Source organism: Notamacropus eugenii, chromosome 2, assembly GCF_028372415.1.
Source record: "Notamacropus eugenii isolate mMacEug1 chromosome 2, mMacEug1.pri_v2, whole genome shotgun sequence".
Lineage (NCBI taxonomy): Eukaryota > Metazoa > Chordata > Mammalia > Diprotodontia > Macropodidae > Notamacropus > Notamacropus eugenii.
Genome location: NC_092873.1, coordinates 76,941,590 through 76,959,394, shown reverse-complemented (window position 1 = coordinate 76,959,394; position 17,805 = coordinate 76,941,590). Strand labels below are relative to the sequence as shown.

Here is a 17,805-nt window from a genome sequence, read left to right as displayed (position 1 = left end):
TCCTGGGAGTTTTCATTTGGGAATTTCTTCTGGAAGTTATCAGTAGATTCTATCTTCACTTTGCATTCTTGTTCTAATATATCTGGGCAGTTTCCTTTCTTAAAATATGATACACAAGCTTTTTTATTTTTAAGCCATGACTTTTAGGTAGTCCAATGACTATCTCTATTTTATCAGTTTTCAAGGTCAGTTATTTTTTATGGATGGTATCTTACATTTTCTTCTATTTTTTCAATCTTTTGACATTGTCATAATATGTTTTATTGTTTCATGGAATCATTAACTTCTGTTTGGTCCATCTAATTTTCTTTTTCAATTAATTTTTTTTTCAGGAAACAAGTTTTTTGTCATTACTCTGAACTTCACATTATCCTCACTCAGCAAATTAAGAAAAAAACAAATCTCTCACTATACATCTATATAGTCAAGCAAAATAAGTTCCCACATTATCTATGTCCATAAATGCATATCTTTCTGTGATAGCTACTGGGAACCCAGCATGTTGTCAGTCAACAATATTTATTAAGCACTTATTATATCCTGGGACTATCAAAAAAAAAAAAAAAGCAAAAAACAGTTCCTGACATCAAGAAGCTTATATAATGGAAGATACAACATGTAAATAACTAGATACCTATATAATATATACAGAATAGATGAACTAATCTCATAGGGGAAAGCACTATCAGTCAGAGTGAAAAGTCTTTGGCATAGGGTGGGATTTGAGCTGAATCTTGAAGAAAGCCAGGGAAACTAAGAGGTAAAACTGAGGGGAATCACTGTATGGGCAAAGGCAGAGATAGGAGATGGAGTGCTGTGTTTGAGGATCAGGAAATAGAGCTTGTGGTGGCTAAATGGAGAATGGACTAAAGTGGGGAGAGACTTGAGGCAGTGAATCAACATAAAAATCTATTATTTTAGTCTAGGCAAGGGTTGGCAATGGCCTGAACGAGGGTGGTGAAGAAAAAATGATGTATACAAGAGATATGCTGTGAAATTAGAATTAACAAGATTTGGCAACTGATTGGATATATGGGATAAGAAGTCAAGGATAACATGGAGGTTAATTAGGAGGATAACAATGCCCTTGACAGTGATAGGGAAGTTCAGACAAGGGAAGGGTTTGGGGGGGTGGGGAAGATAATGGGTAATGTTTTGGACAGGTTACATCTTAGGCAGGTAGTGATGCAGGACTATCTCAGAAGAGAGAGTAGGGTCAGATATCTAGATTTAGACATTGCATACATAAAGACAATTGGACCCACTGGAACACAAGAGATCACCAAGTAAGATAGTATAAGGAAGAAAAGGACAGAACTTTGGGGGACTCTGATGGTTTCTGGTCATGACATTTGATGTGGAACCAGAAAAGGAGACTGAGAAAGAGTGGTTGGACAGATAGAAAGATGACCAGAAGATAATACTGTCATGAAAACCTAGAGCGAAGAGAATCTAGGAGGAGAAGATTGTGAGTATTGTCAAATACTATAGAGATATCAAGAAGGATGAGGACTAGCCATTTGGCAATTAAGAAACTGCTAGTAATTTTGGAGAAAGCAATTTCAATTAAATAATGAAGTCAGAAATCAGGTTATAGAAGATTTAGAAGAGAGAGGAAAGGAAGTAGAAGCTCGGATTACAGAAGGCTTTTTCAAGAAGTTTGATTGAGAAGGGAAGAGGATATATAATGACAGCTGGTAAGCATGGTAGGATCTAGTAAGGGTTTTGTTTTAATAGGGAGTTTTGGATATGTTTGTAGAGAGAGACTGAAAATTAGAAAGTGGGAATGATTGAGAAGATAAGATCAAGGGTATATGAAGAGAGGTTGACCTTGGCCAGCAAAAGGAGTATCTCATCAACAGAGATAAAGTGAACGCAGAAATAGTGTGTGTGTGTGTGTGTGTGTGTGTGTGTGTGTGTGTGTGTGTGTGTGTGTGTGTGTGTGTGTAGGGGGAAGGTGGCAGAGAGATGTAAGAGGAGAAAGAGGGGAAAAGAGGGAGCACTTGGTGAATGTCCTCAATAACTAGAGGTTCTCAGTGGAGAGAATGGGGATCAATTGTAGTGTGGAAGTCCTGAAGTAAAGAGAAAATATTTGGAATAGTTACTGTGGAGAGGAATAAGGAATTAACTGGACAGAAGCAGTAGGATGTCATGGGTAGTTTTTATAACTGAGGAAACAAAGTCTGAGCTATGCGATTTATTAGCAAGGCATACAATTCCAGAACAAATCAGGTCCAGGGCCCTCTCAGTAGGGTACAAGGACCCTGAAAAGAGATTTACAAGGGTTTTTGTAGTAAAGTTACTATTTTTAGCAGTTAATATTTTAAGATTTAGGGACTTTTCAGAGTTTAGGTACTCTGATTGGTGGCATATGCCTGTATCCTGCAAAACAATTAGTGGTACAAACATAAATTATTTTCCCCGAATCATGTGACTTACAGGAAAACTAAACCAACTCAAGAAAGCAAGACTTAGCTCTAGGAGCTGAACAAAATGTCAGTGATGATACAAAACGGAGTCATTTTGGTTGTCTCAATTACTTCTTTGGATCCATGGGATCACTACCTGTAAGCTAATTCTATGAGATTTTTAACATAGTCATGATCAGTCAAGTGCGTCTTTGGGACTAACCTGGAACAGGCTTTAAAACAGCAAAAATAATTATAATTATAATTATAAAAAGAATGATAATGCAGAGGGCAAGCAGGGCCCATTTACCAAGGGTGGCTACCAGGTCATTTCCTTGCAGCTAAGTAAACCAAGAATAAAGACCTAGGGTGAGTAGTTGTGTTTCTGTTATAGCTTGCTCAATTTTGTAAAAATTTTATTTATTTTATTTTTTAATTTATGGAATAAAACAAGCATTTCCATAACATAGTACAACAATAGCAAAAAGATGTTTGCACATGAAACTGCAAATCTATTATGTACAATTTGCTATTCCTTTTAAATACATAATAAAGTTATTATATAAATTTCTTTTTCTTTCCTCCCCCCAGATGGCTACCATTAGACACAAATAGGTATATATGTGTAAAATCATTCTATACATACTTCTATTTATTATTTCCTTCTCTGGATGCAGATAGTGTCTATTCATATGTCCTTTGTAGCTAAGTTGGGTATTTATAATAGTCAAAATGACTTAGTTGCTCAAAGATGTTCTTAAAATAATATTGCTATTACTGTATACAATGTTCTCTTTCTTTATTATGTCATGCAAGTCTATCAGTGTTTTTCTAAGATCACTGAGCTCACCATTTCTTATAGCACAGTAGTAGTCTATCATATTCATATATTAAAACTTGTTCAGCTGTTCCCCAATTGACAGGCATCCCTGAAATTTCCAGTTCTTTGCCACTGCAAAGAGATCTGCTATAAATATTTTAGCACACATAGCTTCTTTTCCTTTTTCCCTAATCATCTTTGGAAACATGAAGTTTCCTAGTAGTAGTATTGCTGGGTCAAATGGTATAGGCAGTTTATTTACTCTTTGGAAATATTTTCATATTGCTCCCCAAAGTGGTTGGATCAGTTCATATCTATACCAACAATGAATTAGTGTCCCAATTTTTCCACATCTTCTCCAACATCTGTCATTTTTCCCTTCCATCATTTTAGCCAATCTGATAGGTGTGATATTTCAAGTTTGTTTTAATTTGCATTTCTCTAATCAATTTAGAGAATTTTTTTCATATGACTATAAGTAGTTTTGATTTCTTCATCTCAAAATTGCCTCTTCATATCTATAATGGCAAGCAAAGTAGAATCTTTCTCAGTTTTTTGTTTTACTAAAAGTGCCTCTGAATAATGTGATTAAGGAGGATTTTTCCTACCTATTGTCTGGCCTAGGAAGATTTGTAGGAAGGTCTATGCCTTTTGTCAATGAAGCACTGGTTCTCAAGGGATGTGATGCCCTCTGACTCTAAAAAGTGTATAAAGACTCTAAGGTGTGGGTTTTATTTTGGGGCTTACTGACTGGAAGTGTTTGTTTGGCCAGAAAAGGACTCTGGGAAGCTGCTAAAAAAAACCCTGGCTTTGAAAACCCAGATGCCAGTGCTTCTCTCTCTAGTAACTATGGTCAAAAGTTGGACCTGTCTGTTGATGGTCAGGCAGAGGAAGTCATGTCTATTGACTTTTGATTTCTCTATATTTTCTTTGAAGCTCAGGGTACTGACTCCCCTAAACTAGGTGAACGATATAAATGCTTGGTTAAAGGAATGATATATATGCTTGATTAAAGTGATTGTTAACCGCTCAAAAGTTGCCTTTCCTTTTATGAATGCAGATCTAAGAACCTGTGATAGCAGGCCACCCCCATGTACATTGGGGTACTTACTGTTATGGTATCCTTTGATCATTTATCAACTTGGGAATGATTTGTATTCTCATAGGTTTGACAAAATTCTTTATATATTGAAGACATGAGATCTTTGACTAAGAAACTGTCTCAAATTTTTTCTCTAACTTTCTGCTTTCCTTCTGCTCTTGGTTACATTTGTTTTATTTGTACAAACCCTTTTTAATTTAATGTAATCAAATTATCCTTTTACACCTCACTCTGCTCTCTATTCCTTGTTTATTCATAAATTATTCACCTTTTCCATAAGTCTGATAAGTAATACGTTCCATGTTCTTCAAATTTTCTTGTGCTGTCTCTTTTATATGTAGGTCATGTAATCATTTTGAACCCCTTGTTGTTTTCAGATGCCAGGCCTAGTACTGACCGAATGTGACTCCAGGTTGTGACTGTGGGTGAGAATGAGTGAGCACATGCCTAGTGGGTGCAATACCACAGGAAACAAGAACATTTTTGGGGCAATGTTCCAACTGCAGGCCCTACTGCAACTTGGGGGAAGAGAGGAGGGTCTGAGGTTAAACCCCCAGACAGGACTCAGAAAATAACAGTAAGAAGGACCTGAGACTTGCTGAATATTAAAAAGACTGGTTTTGATTTCTCTTGATCGATTGATATAAGAACAATGTGATTGGTTGCTTCCTGTGAGGCAGTGATGAGATCTAGAATCATGTGATTTTGTAGGACCATTTGGGCTAATGAATCTACCTCAATTTGAAGGAAGTTGACAGACCTGCTTATAGCCTAAGCCAGCTTTTCAATCTCAACGGAGAGATTTCTTTTCTAGTTGTCTGTTCTAGTGCAGCAATTCCTATACATGGAATAAGGGACCAAAGGAATTTAATTCCATTCCCATGTTGTTTTATAGGGTTCTGGATAATACATTCCCAGTGGAAAGGACCTTTCCTCATTTTTGGCACTTGTTCCCCCAGGCTCCCAAGTTTCTAGTGGACTTTTTCCCTATGATTCTATGGTATGATTGAAAAACTCATAAGGGTGGGGTTAAATAAGCAACTTTACAGACACCATACAAAGTGGAGGATAATGAGGAATATGCTTTACTGCCACACCCAAAAAAACTGCCCAGGGGTTACAAGTCCTCAGGGGTCTGCAGATGGGGAGGCCAGCCATTTTGCAGCATGCTTGAAAGGGCCTGGGGCAGTTGCTGCAGTCAACACCCCAGAGGCTCCCATTAAAAACACTAGCTGAAGAAAAACACAATTTGGAGTAATCTGGTTGTCAGAAGCAGTGCTTTACACAAATATATTGGCACAAATAAAAGGGTCTCCTTTAGAAATATTTGGGAATGGCACAGTCTTACTTCAACTCAAAACGGTGCCCAAATTTAGAGCAGTATTAATTCCCTCCTCTCTTATAAAATACAGTGGGAAGGTGGGTAAAACCACTGTCAATGTGATACTTCTAACTTTGTGCCAATGATGAGGTCATTAAGATGGCCAAGGAAGTGACTATTTCCCATATCAGCACAGGTGGAGGTGCTCACTTTTTATCCTACTCAGTTATGTAGCATTTTGCTCTCAGAAATGGGAGCAGGGGGAGGGGAAGACCTTCAAGTTCCCCCAGTCTGTAGTTCCCCCTACCCCCACACTTTTCAACTGACTGGGTTGGGAAATGGTATCATTCTTATTAATGGGGAGGACGATCCATGGATTTGGGTCTCCCTGATGCACAAGATGACACATCCAGTACCCACATTCAGTATCCATGAAGTCCAGTAACTTTAAGATAATACAGAGCATATCCCACTTCTCTGTGGATTTGCTAATGGTATTGTCTTTTCCAACCTTCTTGTGAGGAGGCCCAGCTTAGGATAGAATACATAAAGCAGTAATAAATATGTAGTTAGGATAAGACCAGGGAACAAAGCATACTGTGTCATGGTCAACATTCAGTCCTTGGTATGAGGGACAGGCTTCACAATGTATCTAGGAATCCTTTTCCCTGATCTTGATTGCTTTTGGAGTGGTAACACTTAGAATGGGCTTTCTCAAGCTGGTTGTGTTGCTCTGTTGGAAATTCTTGATGTAGACCTTTATCTCCAGGATCTAAACTGTGGTCCAGTCCAGTGGTCCAGTCTATTGTCATTCCCATGTTGTAGAATTCTCATAGACTGGTTTGTAGTTACTGTATATAAGCAGCAACAGAGGAATCTCCTCCTAATAGAGATGTGTGTGTTCAGAAAAAAAAAGGTTTTGTTTGGATGGGGTGGGGGTGCGAGATGGTACCTGAAAAGCATTTCAAAAGGAAATATATGTAATTCCCACCCCCACTCCCCACCCCCTTGGTCTGCTGTGCATACAGAACAAGGCCAGAGGAAGCCATCAGGCCACTTTAGATGGGTTTCAGTACACAACTCGCCAATCATGATTTTAAGCTCCTTGTTCATATGTTCAACCTGACCCAAGCTTTGGGGGTGGCAAGGTATGTGAAATTTGGAGGCCACCCCTTTGTTGTTGTCCAGTCATTTTTCAGTTGTGTCTGACTCTTTGTGATCCTATTTCAGGTTTCTTTTTTTCAAAATTCAAAATACTTCAACAGACTTTATTAGTTACCTGTAATATGTCCCTACAAAGACCTAGCAATGACTCTGTTTTCACAAAGAACTCTTTTCGTAGGAAAAATACCATGTGATTCACTTGCACTTGTTTCTCAACAATTATTTTTTCCCATGGGAACTGTTATTCTATTTGGAGTTTTCTTGGCAGAGATGCTGGAGTGGTTTGCCATTTCCTTCTCCAGCTCATTTTACAGATAAGAAAACTGAGGCAAACAGGTGATTCCTGGAGCAACCCAAACCCTCCTAACCAAGTCCACAATCTTATGTACCAAAATGACCCCTTTTCTAAACATATTTGGTGACAGAAGTTCTGGGGAAGAAGAGATTTACCTTCCATAGTCATCCAGACTTCAGCAACCTGTTTAGAGTGAAAGTGCTGTTTCCATTTTGGGGTTTCAGAGTCACTATAGGCAGAAGAGAGGTCCTCTTCATCAGAAGGGGAGAGAGGAAAAACATGCACAGGTCCCTCTTGGGCAGCAAGTTTAGGGAGGTATCAGCACTACTGTACTGAAACAGGATAGGGCAGGACAACAGTGCTAAGGCAACAGAAAACATCAAGGCAGATAAGAGAACTCTAATGAATTTTGCAATATCAATGACCTTACCAGCAGAGGCCAAAAAACTCCTTTGCAGCTATAAAATCCCAACCACGTAACAGACACTAAATGCATACTATAAATCATGATAGATTGTGGTGTTTTTTCCATTGACAAGGAGACATGACATGGTAAGGACCATAAGCTCAGCAGTTTAGGCACAGAGGTTAGAGACCAGAGAGATCACCCACATGATCATGGTCAAATTACAGCAGTGACAGTGTCACTGTCTCTCATGAAGACCATCTCTCATGAAAGAAGACCTGTCAGTATACAAAACATAATCAGGATTTTGTAAGGCAGTGTCAAAGAGGTCATTGTTGGGTTTCTCAGTCATGTCTACTACAGACACAGTCATGGAGTGGTTCCCCTGAGACTGGCAAATCATGGAGCAATGTGGTGGAATCAAGGATGGCACATTACTTGAGAGTGACATTATCTTTACCTAGCATCTTACTTCATATTTAGCAAGTCTCTGGTCAGAAAAGACCCAAGTTCAAAGTCAAGCACAAGGTCAACTATCATACTGATGGTAAATTCTTCAATTTGAAAAGGCTACAAGCCAAGAACAAAATGGAGGGAGTGTTGGTGCATGAATTTCTGTTTGCAGATGATTATGCACTCAATGCAATCTCTGAAGCTGAGATCCAACAAAGTATGGATCAATTCTCTGCTGTCTGTGCTCATTTTGGCCTAATAATTAACAACAAGAAAACACAGGTGCTCCATTAGCCATCACCACACCACCCATACATGCAACCATCAGTTACAACAAATGGAGAGGTGCCCCCAAAGGGCCCCCAAAACCAGACCTTGTCAATTAGCAGCTTCAATAGTGGCAGTTCTTTTACTGGAGGAAAGCAAGGTTTCCATCAAGTCAACTATGTCTCCCCAAGTATAATTATAACCCCTAAAGACGGCCTGAAATTGGGTTATAACCACTCCTGGATTTTGCCAAATTTGGGAGTTTCCCTTTTCAAGGTAGAAAGATCAGAGAGACTGAGAGGCTAGTCACTCCTAATCATGACTATTTTACCAGGCTGTGATGGTTTAGGTATAAGCCTTTCTTGAAGAAGAAAACACCATTTGTGGGCCCCTCTTGTTCAAGAGAAATTAATCTCCAGTTAATTTAGGAGAAGAATAAGATGGGGGCACAGACAGTGGGGATGAAGAGGTAGCAGTAGCAGAAGGAAATGGGGCAGCCAAAAGAAACTGTGGGAGAGGGACCAGGCAAAACACGATCAAGAGAAGATGCCCACAGGTATGTCAGGCATCTGCCATCGGAAAGGGTACCCCATGTAACCAGGATGCCATCTGGCTTGGATTTTTGTCTCTTATGGCTAACCTTAGATTCTTTCATTTCTAATACTCAATGGGATTGAATAGAGGCAAACACAAATTATCAGCTGAATCGCTTGCAGTTTGTAATCAAATTTCACACATCCTAATGACACACTTCTTGGTCATTCCTTGCTTACCTGGAAGCTTCCCCTGGTAGCACATTGCAAGAAATTTTTCCAGGTTATTTTTCCTTGATTTGCTATTGCTGGATCCCAATATTCCCTTAAAAGGACTTCCCTAACAGTGGGGAGGCTTACCTTAGGTCAGGAATTGAGACTGAAGGAGAGTCCAATCTCCTGGGTAGCCTTCTGTGGAGAAATCCTTCTATGAGAAAATCAGCTACAGCATTTTAAGGAGTAAAGGATTCAAAAGCAGAAGATAGTATCAGGTTGAACTGATTTACTAAGAGGTCAAGATTGGGAAGAAAGGAGGGTATAGTCTGCTGACAGACAGAGGGCTTTGAGGTCATTTATGATGAAGAGTAGGTTTAAAAGTTGTAAGGAAAGTTGGAAAACTAAAAGATTATAACCAGATAAAGAAAATTCAGAGTTCTTGAACTTGGAAATGGAACATTTGTGGGTGATAGTAAGATCAAGGGTATGACTAACCCTGTATATGGATGGCTGAGGTGGAGTGAAGGAGCATGGGAGCTGAGTAGATTGAGAAGCCATCAATTTAAGGCATTTGAGGGAACATCAACATGTATGTTGAAGTCCCTTAGAATGAATGTTGGAGTAGAAAGGAAGACTGTGAGGTAGGCACTAAGCGCAATGATTTAGAAAGTAGGGGCAATGTCTTGGGGTTCAATAGATAACTACTTATATTCAACTTGTGATAAATTTAGATGGGATGAATCTCAAAGAAAGAGAGATGCTCAAAGATGGTGGTGAAAGAAGAAGCTGCTTGGAAGTGGCAATGGAGAATGAGTATTCTAATTCTACTACCATGACCAATGAGTGTGTATTGGATGGGGAGGGGAGTGGGATATGAGTAAAAATGAAACCAGTACTAGAAACAGCGGTAAGGGATGTAGTATCATCATGAGGGAGCCAGGGCTCAGTGACAAAAGATAGGAGAAACAAAGTTTAAAATGAAAGCAGGTTATAGAGCTAGTATTCTAGAGAGCACAGTGGAAGAGGTGGTCAGATCTGCTGTGGGACATTGGTGGGGAGTAAGGGGAGATGGATGAGAATGAGGCAGTGGACAGTTGAGGCTGGAAAGAAGGATAATACTGAAGAAGAAACTTCAGCAACTGAGGGTTCAGTATCACAAGGATAGGGACAAAAGGAAGGTGTGAGTGTATGTTAACCATCAGGGAACGAATCCCTGCAAAGTAAGGGTGAGGTACACTGCTGAAAGCAAGTAATTGGAAAGTTCAAGGTCAATGATTTGTATTGTCATAGTCCTCAACCACCCAATTTGCAACATTGCTATGAATTAGGGCAACCCTGGAAGTTTTATGACACTAGTCTCATTGCTATGGCAACTAAGTGGCATAGTAGATAGAATGCCAGGCTTAAAGATTCATCTTCCTGAGTTCAAATCTGGCCTCAAACACTTACTAGCTGTGTGATCCTGGGCAAGTCATTTAGTCCTGTTGGCCTCAGTTTCCTCATCTGTAAAATGAACTGGAGAAGGAAATGGCAAAGTACTCCAATATCTTTGCCAAGAAAACCCCAAAAGGGGTCAAGAAGAGTTGGACACAATTGAAATGACTGAGCAATAAAATCTTATTGTTCATTGTTCTTTGGGAAGACTGGTGAAGGGAGGAGGCAGGAAGTGCAGTTTGGAAGCCCCACAGAACAGGATCTGGTTGTATTGTGTCCCTATCAGGAAGGCAGACAGCAGTTTGTCCCATTCAATAACCCCCTGAGCAGGCCCTGGCTACAATGTGCCAAGTATTTATAAGGTGCCATAGTGCTCTATGTAAGCAACGTGGATACAGATATAAAAGCAAAGATAGTCCCTGACCTCAAGGAGCTGACATTATTATTAGAAGGTAACATATATGGAAGTAGAAGCCGAGGAGGAATGTTTGGTTTAGAAATTAGATGGAGCCATAGGGGAGTAGAGGAACATACTATTTACAGGAAAAAATGACGAGTTAATTTGATTATGGCTACAGAATTGCTAAGTGGCGTGGGGGTAGGGGAAGAAATAGGAGGTACATACAAGGTATCATTGAGGCTGGTAAGTGTAGCTGGACCTGGCTCCCAGTCAGCCAAAGAACTCTGTGTGTTTCTGAGGCAACTACCAATCAGCAAACACTCACTAGAGTGGGATTTCCAGGTATGAAATCCTTCCATTCTTGCTTTTTTTCCAGTCAGCTTCTAGCAAAGTAAAACCTTTTTTCCAATAAGTACCTCTCTCAGAAAAATGGATGCAAAGTCAAATTTTGTTCCTCTGTTTCTCACTCTCAAACTGTAGGAGGAAATAGAAGGCAATGAAGCACACCTGAGAGGTTTTCCCTGCCTACCCCAACATATCCACACACTCTCAGGTTGTAGACGGCACCAGAGAGCAATAAATGAGCTCTGAATACAGCAGCAGCATTCAATTATATTAATAATGGCAATAAAGTTAATTCTCTTTGATTGAAATGTCATCCAGAATACTAAGAAGGTGAAGTTTTCTAGTATGGAATGAGTCAAATACTAGGTAATATACGTATACTTGGAATTCATTAGTAAATCACTATCCATTTCTTTTGGCCCCTGCCAACTAAATTATATTCTTATAATAGTTGAGGAAATAGACTAAATCAGCAGGATATTTAAGGTCCTGAGCAAGAAATAAAAATTCTGTATGAGTACAGCTGTTTTCTTCTTACCTATGAACTTTCACTGTTAGAGAAACATCTCCTAAGTGATATGGTCTTATTTAAGCTCCTTGAAAACTTGGGGCAGCTAGGTGGTGCAGTGGCTAGAGCACCAGTGCAGGAGTCCGCAGGACCTGAGTTCAAATCTCACCTCAGACACTTGACACTCACTAGCTGTGTGACCTTTGGCAAGTCACTTAACCCCAACTGCCTCATCCTGGGCCATCTCCAGTCATCCTGATAAATATCTGGTCACTGGATTCAGATGGCTCTGGAGGAGAAGTGAGACTGGTGACCTGCACAGCCCTCCCTCACTCAAAACAAAGTCAAGTGCAAGTTATGTCATTATTTCTCTGATGGCTTGGTCTTCTTCAGCCTATGAAGCATGAACACACGAACACACACACACACACACACACACACACACACACACACAACCATTATAGCAGCTCTCTCAGCTAACCCAGACTTTCTCTCGTCAACCAGCAAAACAATGCCTCTCTTCCAATCGTCATGGCTCCCAAAAAAATCTGCAAAGCCTTCCTGTCAGCTTCTGTGTTCTGACCTCCTTTTCTTTCAGTCTACTGTGCTTTCCGTCCTCAGCACCTTCTGCCCTCAGCTTCTGCTCATTTATCTTTTTCTATCTCTTTCTAGAGTTTTTTCTCTGTCTTCTATCTTCTCTCTGGCTTATTTATTGGATAATATATTATCCAATGCCTTGAATTAGAGCCACTTGGGGATTAGTGATTTATCTTTACCTTATGAGGTAAAACTCAAGGAATGCACCCTTTTGTAAGGTATGAGCCCAACAATTCTTATGTAATCTTCCCGTAGTCCCCAAACAGTTATTTGATTTGAAAATCTGTAAGTTATAACTTTTAAAATTCCAAAAGCAGTCACAGGAAAATGACCACCATATCTTGCAGTCATTATTACCTCCATCATTGCTCTGTCTTAAAACATGTTCTTTCAGTTCATTAATCTCAGGGACAGTTTTCTAGTTGGTCCTCTGAACAATCTATCTCTTCTTAACATTTCATCTGAGACACTTTGTTTCTTCACCAATTGATTTGTATCAGTTTTTCTCATACAAATATTCTTTTTCTGAAAGGGGCAGAAAGAGAATATTTTTGAAAAATTGATTTTATAAAAAAAAATTCACTTGTGAAGAATTGCAATCTCTCTCTCTTTTTTTTTTTACAAATTATTTTTTGTTTTCAATATTCATTTCCATAAGCTTTAAATTTTCTCTGCCTCCCTCCCAAATCTCCTCCCCAAGGCATGCAATCTGATATAGTCTCTACCTATACATTCCTGTTAAACATATTTTCACATTAGTCATGTTGTAAAGAAGAATTAGAATGAATGGAAGGAACCACGAAAAAGAAAAAACAAAAATAAAATAAAAAAGAGAGCAAATAGTACGTTTTAATCTACATTCAGATTCCACATTTTTTCCTCTGGATGTGAATGGCATTTTCCATCATGAGTCTTTTGGAGTTGTTTCAGGTTCTTGCTTGCTGAGAAGAGCTAAGTCTATCGAAGTCAGTCACTATACAATGTGCCTGTAACTATGTACAGTGTTCTCCTGGTTCTGTTTACTTCACTCAGCATCAGTTCATACAAGCCTTTCCAGATTTTTCTGAAATCTGCTTGCTCCTCATTTCTTACAGCACAATAGTATTCCATTACACTCATATACCACAACTTGTTCAGCCGTTCCCCAATTGATGGACATCCCTTCAATTTCCAATTTTTGTACATGTAGGTCCTTTTCCCATTTTTATGATCTCTTTAGGATACAGCCCTTTGAGTATAGTTCCAAATTACTCTCCAAAATGGTTGGATCAGTTCACAACTCCACCAACAATGAATTAGTGTTCCAATTTTCCCATATCTTCTCCAGCATTTATAATTTTCCTGTTTTGTCATGTTAGCCAGTCTCATAGGTGTGATGTAGTATCTAAGAGTTGTTTTGATTTGCTTTTCTCTATTTATTAGTGATTTAGAGTATTTTTTTCATATCACTACAGCTAGCTTTAATTTCTTCCTCTGAAAACTGCCTGTTCATATCCTTTGACCACTTATCAATTGAGGAATGACTTGCATTTTTATGAATTTGACTCAGTTCTCTATATATTTTAGAAATGAGGTCTTTATCAGAGACACTGGTTGTAAAATTCCCGATTTTTTGCTTCTCTCCTAATCTTGGTTGCATTGCCTTTGTTTGTGCAAAACCTTTTCAATTTAATGTAATCAAAATGATCTATTTTGTATTTCGTAAAGCTTTCTATCTCTTGTTTGGTCATAAATTCCTCTGTTCTCCATAAATCTGACAAGGAAATTATTCCTTGCTCTCCTAATTTGCTTATAGTGTCAGCCTTTATATCTAAATCCTATATCCATTTGGACTTTATTTTGGTATACAGTGTAAGTGTTGGTCTATGTCCATTTTCTGCCATACTATTTTCCAATTTTCTCAGCAATTTTTGTCAAATAGTGAGTTCTCATGCTGGAAACTGGGTCTTTGGGTTTATCAAATAGTAGATTACTAAATCATTTGTATCTTGTGTACCTAACCTATTCCACTGATCCATCACTTTATTTCTTAGCCAGTACCAAGTAGTTTTCTGATGATTACTGCTTTATAATACCATTTAAGATCTGGTATGGATAAACCACCTTCCCTGACATTTCTTTTCATTAATTCCCTTGATATTCTGTACCTTTTGTTCTTCCAGATGAATTTTGCTATTATTTTTTCTAGCTTTATAAAATAATTTTTGGTAGCTTGATTGGTATGGCATGGAATAAGTAAATCAATGTAGGTAGAATCATCATTTTTATTATGTTAACTTGGCCTACCCACAAGCAAATGATGTTTTTCCAATTATTTAGATCAGACTTTATTTGTGTGAAAAGTGTTTAATAATTGTGTACATATAGTTCCTGGTTTGTTTTGGTAGGTAGTCTCCCAAATATTTTGTATTGTCTACAGTAACTTTAAATGGAATTTCCATTTCTATCTCTTGCTATTGGACTTTGTCAGTAATATACAGAAATGCTGACAATTTATGTGGGTTTATTTTATATCCTGCAAGTTTGCTAAAGTTATTTATTATTTCAAGTAATTTTATACTTGATTCTCTAGGATTCTCTAAGTATATCATCATATCACCTGCAAAGAGTGATAGTTTAGTTTTTTCTATGTCTAATTCCTTTAATTTCTTTTTCTTCTGTTATTGTTAAAGCTAACATTTCTAGTACCATATTGAATAACAGTTGTGATAATGGACATCCTTATTTCATCTCCAATCTTACTGGAAATGCTTCTAGCTTTTCCCCATTACATATCATGCTTGCTGATGGTTTTAGGTAGATGCTATTTATCATTTTAAGGAAGGCTCCATTTATTCCTATGACCTCCAGTTTTTATTAGGAACAGGTGTTGCATTTTGTCAGAAGTTTTTTCTGCTAATCATATGGTTACTGTTGGTTTTGTTGTTGATCAATTATGCTGATGGTTTTCCTAATATTGAACCACCCCTGCATTCCTCATATAAATCTTACCTGATCATAGTGTATTATTCTTGTGATAAGCTGCTATAATCTTTTTGCTAATATTTTATTTAAAAATTTTGCATCTATATTCATTAGGGAAATTGGTCTATAATTTTCTTTCTCTGTTTTGACTCTTCCCATTTTAGGTAGAGTACCATATTTGTATAATAAAAAGAATTTGGTAGGACTCCTTCACCTATTTTCCCAAATAGTCTATCTAGTATGGGAATTAATTGTGTTTTTTTAAATGTTTGATAGAATTCACTTATAAATCCATCTGGCCCTGGAGATTTATTCCTAGAGAGTTCTCTGATGACTTGTTCAGTGTCTTTTACTGAGATGGGGTTATTTTAAGTATTTTACTTCCTTTTCTGTTAATCTGGACAATTTATATTTCTGAAAATATTCATCCATTTCACTAAGATTGTCAAATTTATTGGCAAATAGTTGGGCAAAGCAGTTTCTAAATATTTAATTTCATCTTCATTGGTGGTAAATTCACTCTTTTCATTTTTGATACTAATAATTTGTTTTTTTTCTTTTTTAAAAATTAAATTAACCAAAAGTTTATCTATTTTATGTTTTTTTCATAAAACCAGCTCTTAGTTTTATTTATTAGTACAATATTTTTTTTAATTTCAATTTTTTAAATCTCTTCTTTAGTTTTCAGTATTTCTAATTTAGTATTTAATTGGGGATTTTTAATTTGTTCTTTTTTTAGCTTTTGACCACTGTTTTCCTCAATCTTCCCTCTCTTCTATCAGCCCTCTCCCTTTTCTTTCTTTTTTCCCCTTACTACTTCTTCCTTCCCTTCTAACCACCCCTCCTACTGCCTATAGGGCAAGTTAGATTTCTATGCCTAACCGAGTATATTATTCCCTCCTTAAACCAAATCCAATGAGAGTAAAGTTCAGACAAAGGTCATCTCCTTCCTTCTTTCCCTCTACTGTAATATGTTTTTGTGTCTTTTCATGTGATGTAATTTACCCTTTTCTGCCTCCTCCTTTCCTCTTCTCCATTACAATCCCTTTTCACCTTTTATCATCACATCAGTTAATTTATACCCATACCCTCTGTCTTTGTATATCCCTTTTAAATGTCACAATAAAGATACAATTCTCAAGATTTACAAGTAATTGTCTTCCCATGTAGGCATGTAAACAGTTTGCCCTTATTGAATAATATGCTTCCCCCCCTTTCCTGTTTACCTTTATACGTCTCTCTTGAGTCTTATATTTGAAGATCAGATTTTCCATTGAGATCTAGTGTTTTCATCAGGAAGGTCTCAAACTCCCCTATTTCATTGAGTGTCCATCTCCTTGACTGAAATATTATGATCAATTTTTCTGGATTGTAATCCAAGGTACTTTGCCTTATGGAATATCATATTCCAATCCCTCTGCTCTTTTAATGTAGAAGTTGCAAGGTCCTGCATGATCCCAACTGCAGTTTCATTATATTTGAATTGTTTTTTTTCCAGCTGCTTGCAGTATTTTCTCCTTGACCTGATAATTCTGGAATTTGGCTATAATATTCCTTGGCATTTTCAATTTGGGATCTATTTCAGAAGGTGATCAGTGGATTCTTTCCATTTCTATTTTACCTTCTAGTTCTAGGACCTCAGGGAAGTTTTATCTGATGTTCTTGAAAAAATGGTGTCCAGGCTCTTTTTTTCTTCATGGCTTTCAGGTAGACCAGTAATTCTTCAATTATCTCTCCTGGATCTATTTTTTGGGTCAATTGTTTTTCCAGTGGGGTATTTTAAGTTTTCTATTATTTTTTAATTCTTTTGATTTTGTTTGACTGATTCTTGATGTCTCATAGAGTTGTTAGCTTCCACTTGCCCAATTCCAATTTTTAACGAATTGTTTTCTTCAGTTAGCTTTACTTTTGACCAACTCTGCTTTTTAGGGAGTTGTTTTCTTCAATGTACTTTTTTTCCATTTTATCAATTGTATGTTTAAAAAAATTGTTCAATTTTTCTTCTTCCCCTCAAATTTCCTTCTACCTCTCTAATTTGACTTTTAAAATCCTTCTTAGGCCCTCTCAAGAAGGCTTTTTGGGCTTGAGACCAGTTCATATTCCTCTTTGAGGTTTCAGATTGTGGGCTTAGTAACAATGCTGTCCTCTTCCGAATCTGTGCTTTGATCTTCCCTATCCCCATAATAACAATCTATGATCTTTGATTTTCTATCTTGCCTCTTGCTCGTGGTGTTTGCCTTTTCCCCGGCTTTTAAAGTTGATCTCTGCACAGGGGCACAGGGGGCACTGTTCCACATTTCTTGTAATGAGGGCTAGGGGCTTGGTTATTGGTTTTGTGTGCTGGACCTCAGATTTTGGCAGCTGGAGGCTGTAGCTTATGTGATGCTGAGCTGGAGCGAGTGGTGTGTGCTGATGCCAGGCAGGGTTTTACTGCATTTCCCCTGGGTTACACTGAAGCTCATGGGGTAAGGTATGGGGGTGGTCTAGGTGCTGGAGGTTACCTTCTTGCCATGGGCTACACTAGAGCATGGGTAGGCTCAGTCTCTGGTAGACACCCATCCACGCAAGTGGT

At 38.0% G+C, this 17,805-nt stretch overlaps 1 protein-coding gene across 4 annotated transcripts in view; it reads right to left on the bottom strand.

Annotated features, from left to right (window-relative positions):
• Positions 1-17,805, bottom strand: part of CCDC42 (coiled-coil domain containing 42) — an 84,576-nt gene that overhangs the window by 16,633 nt on the left and 50,138 nt on the right. The gene's annotated exons all lie outside the window — the stretch shown is intronic.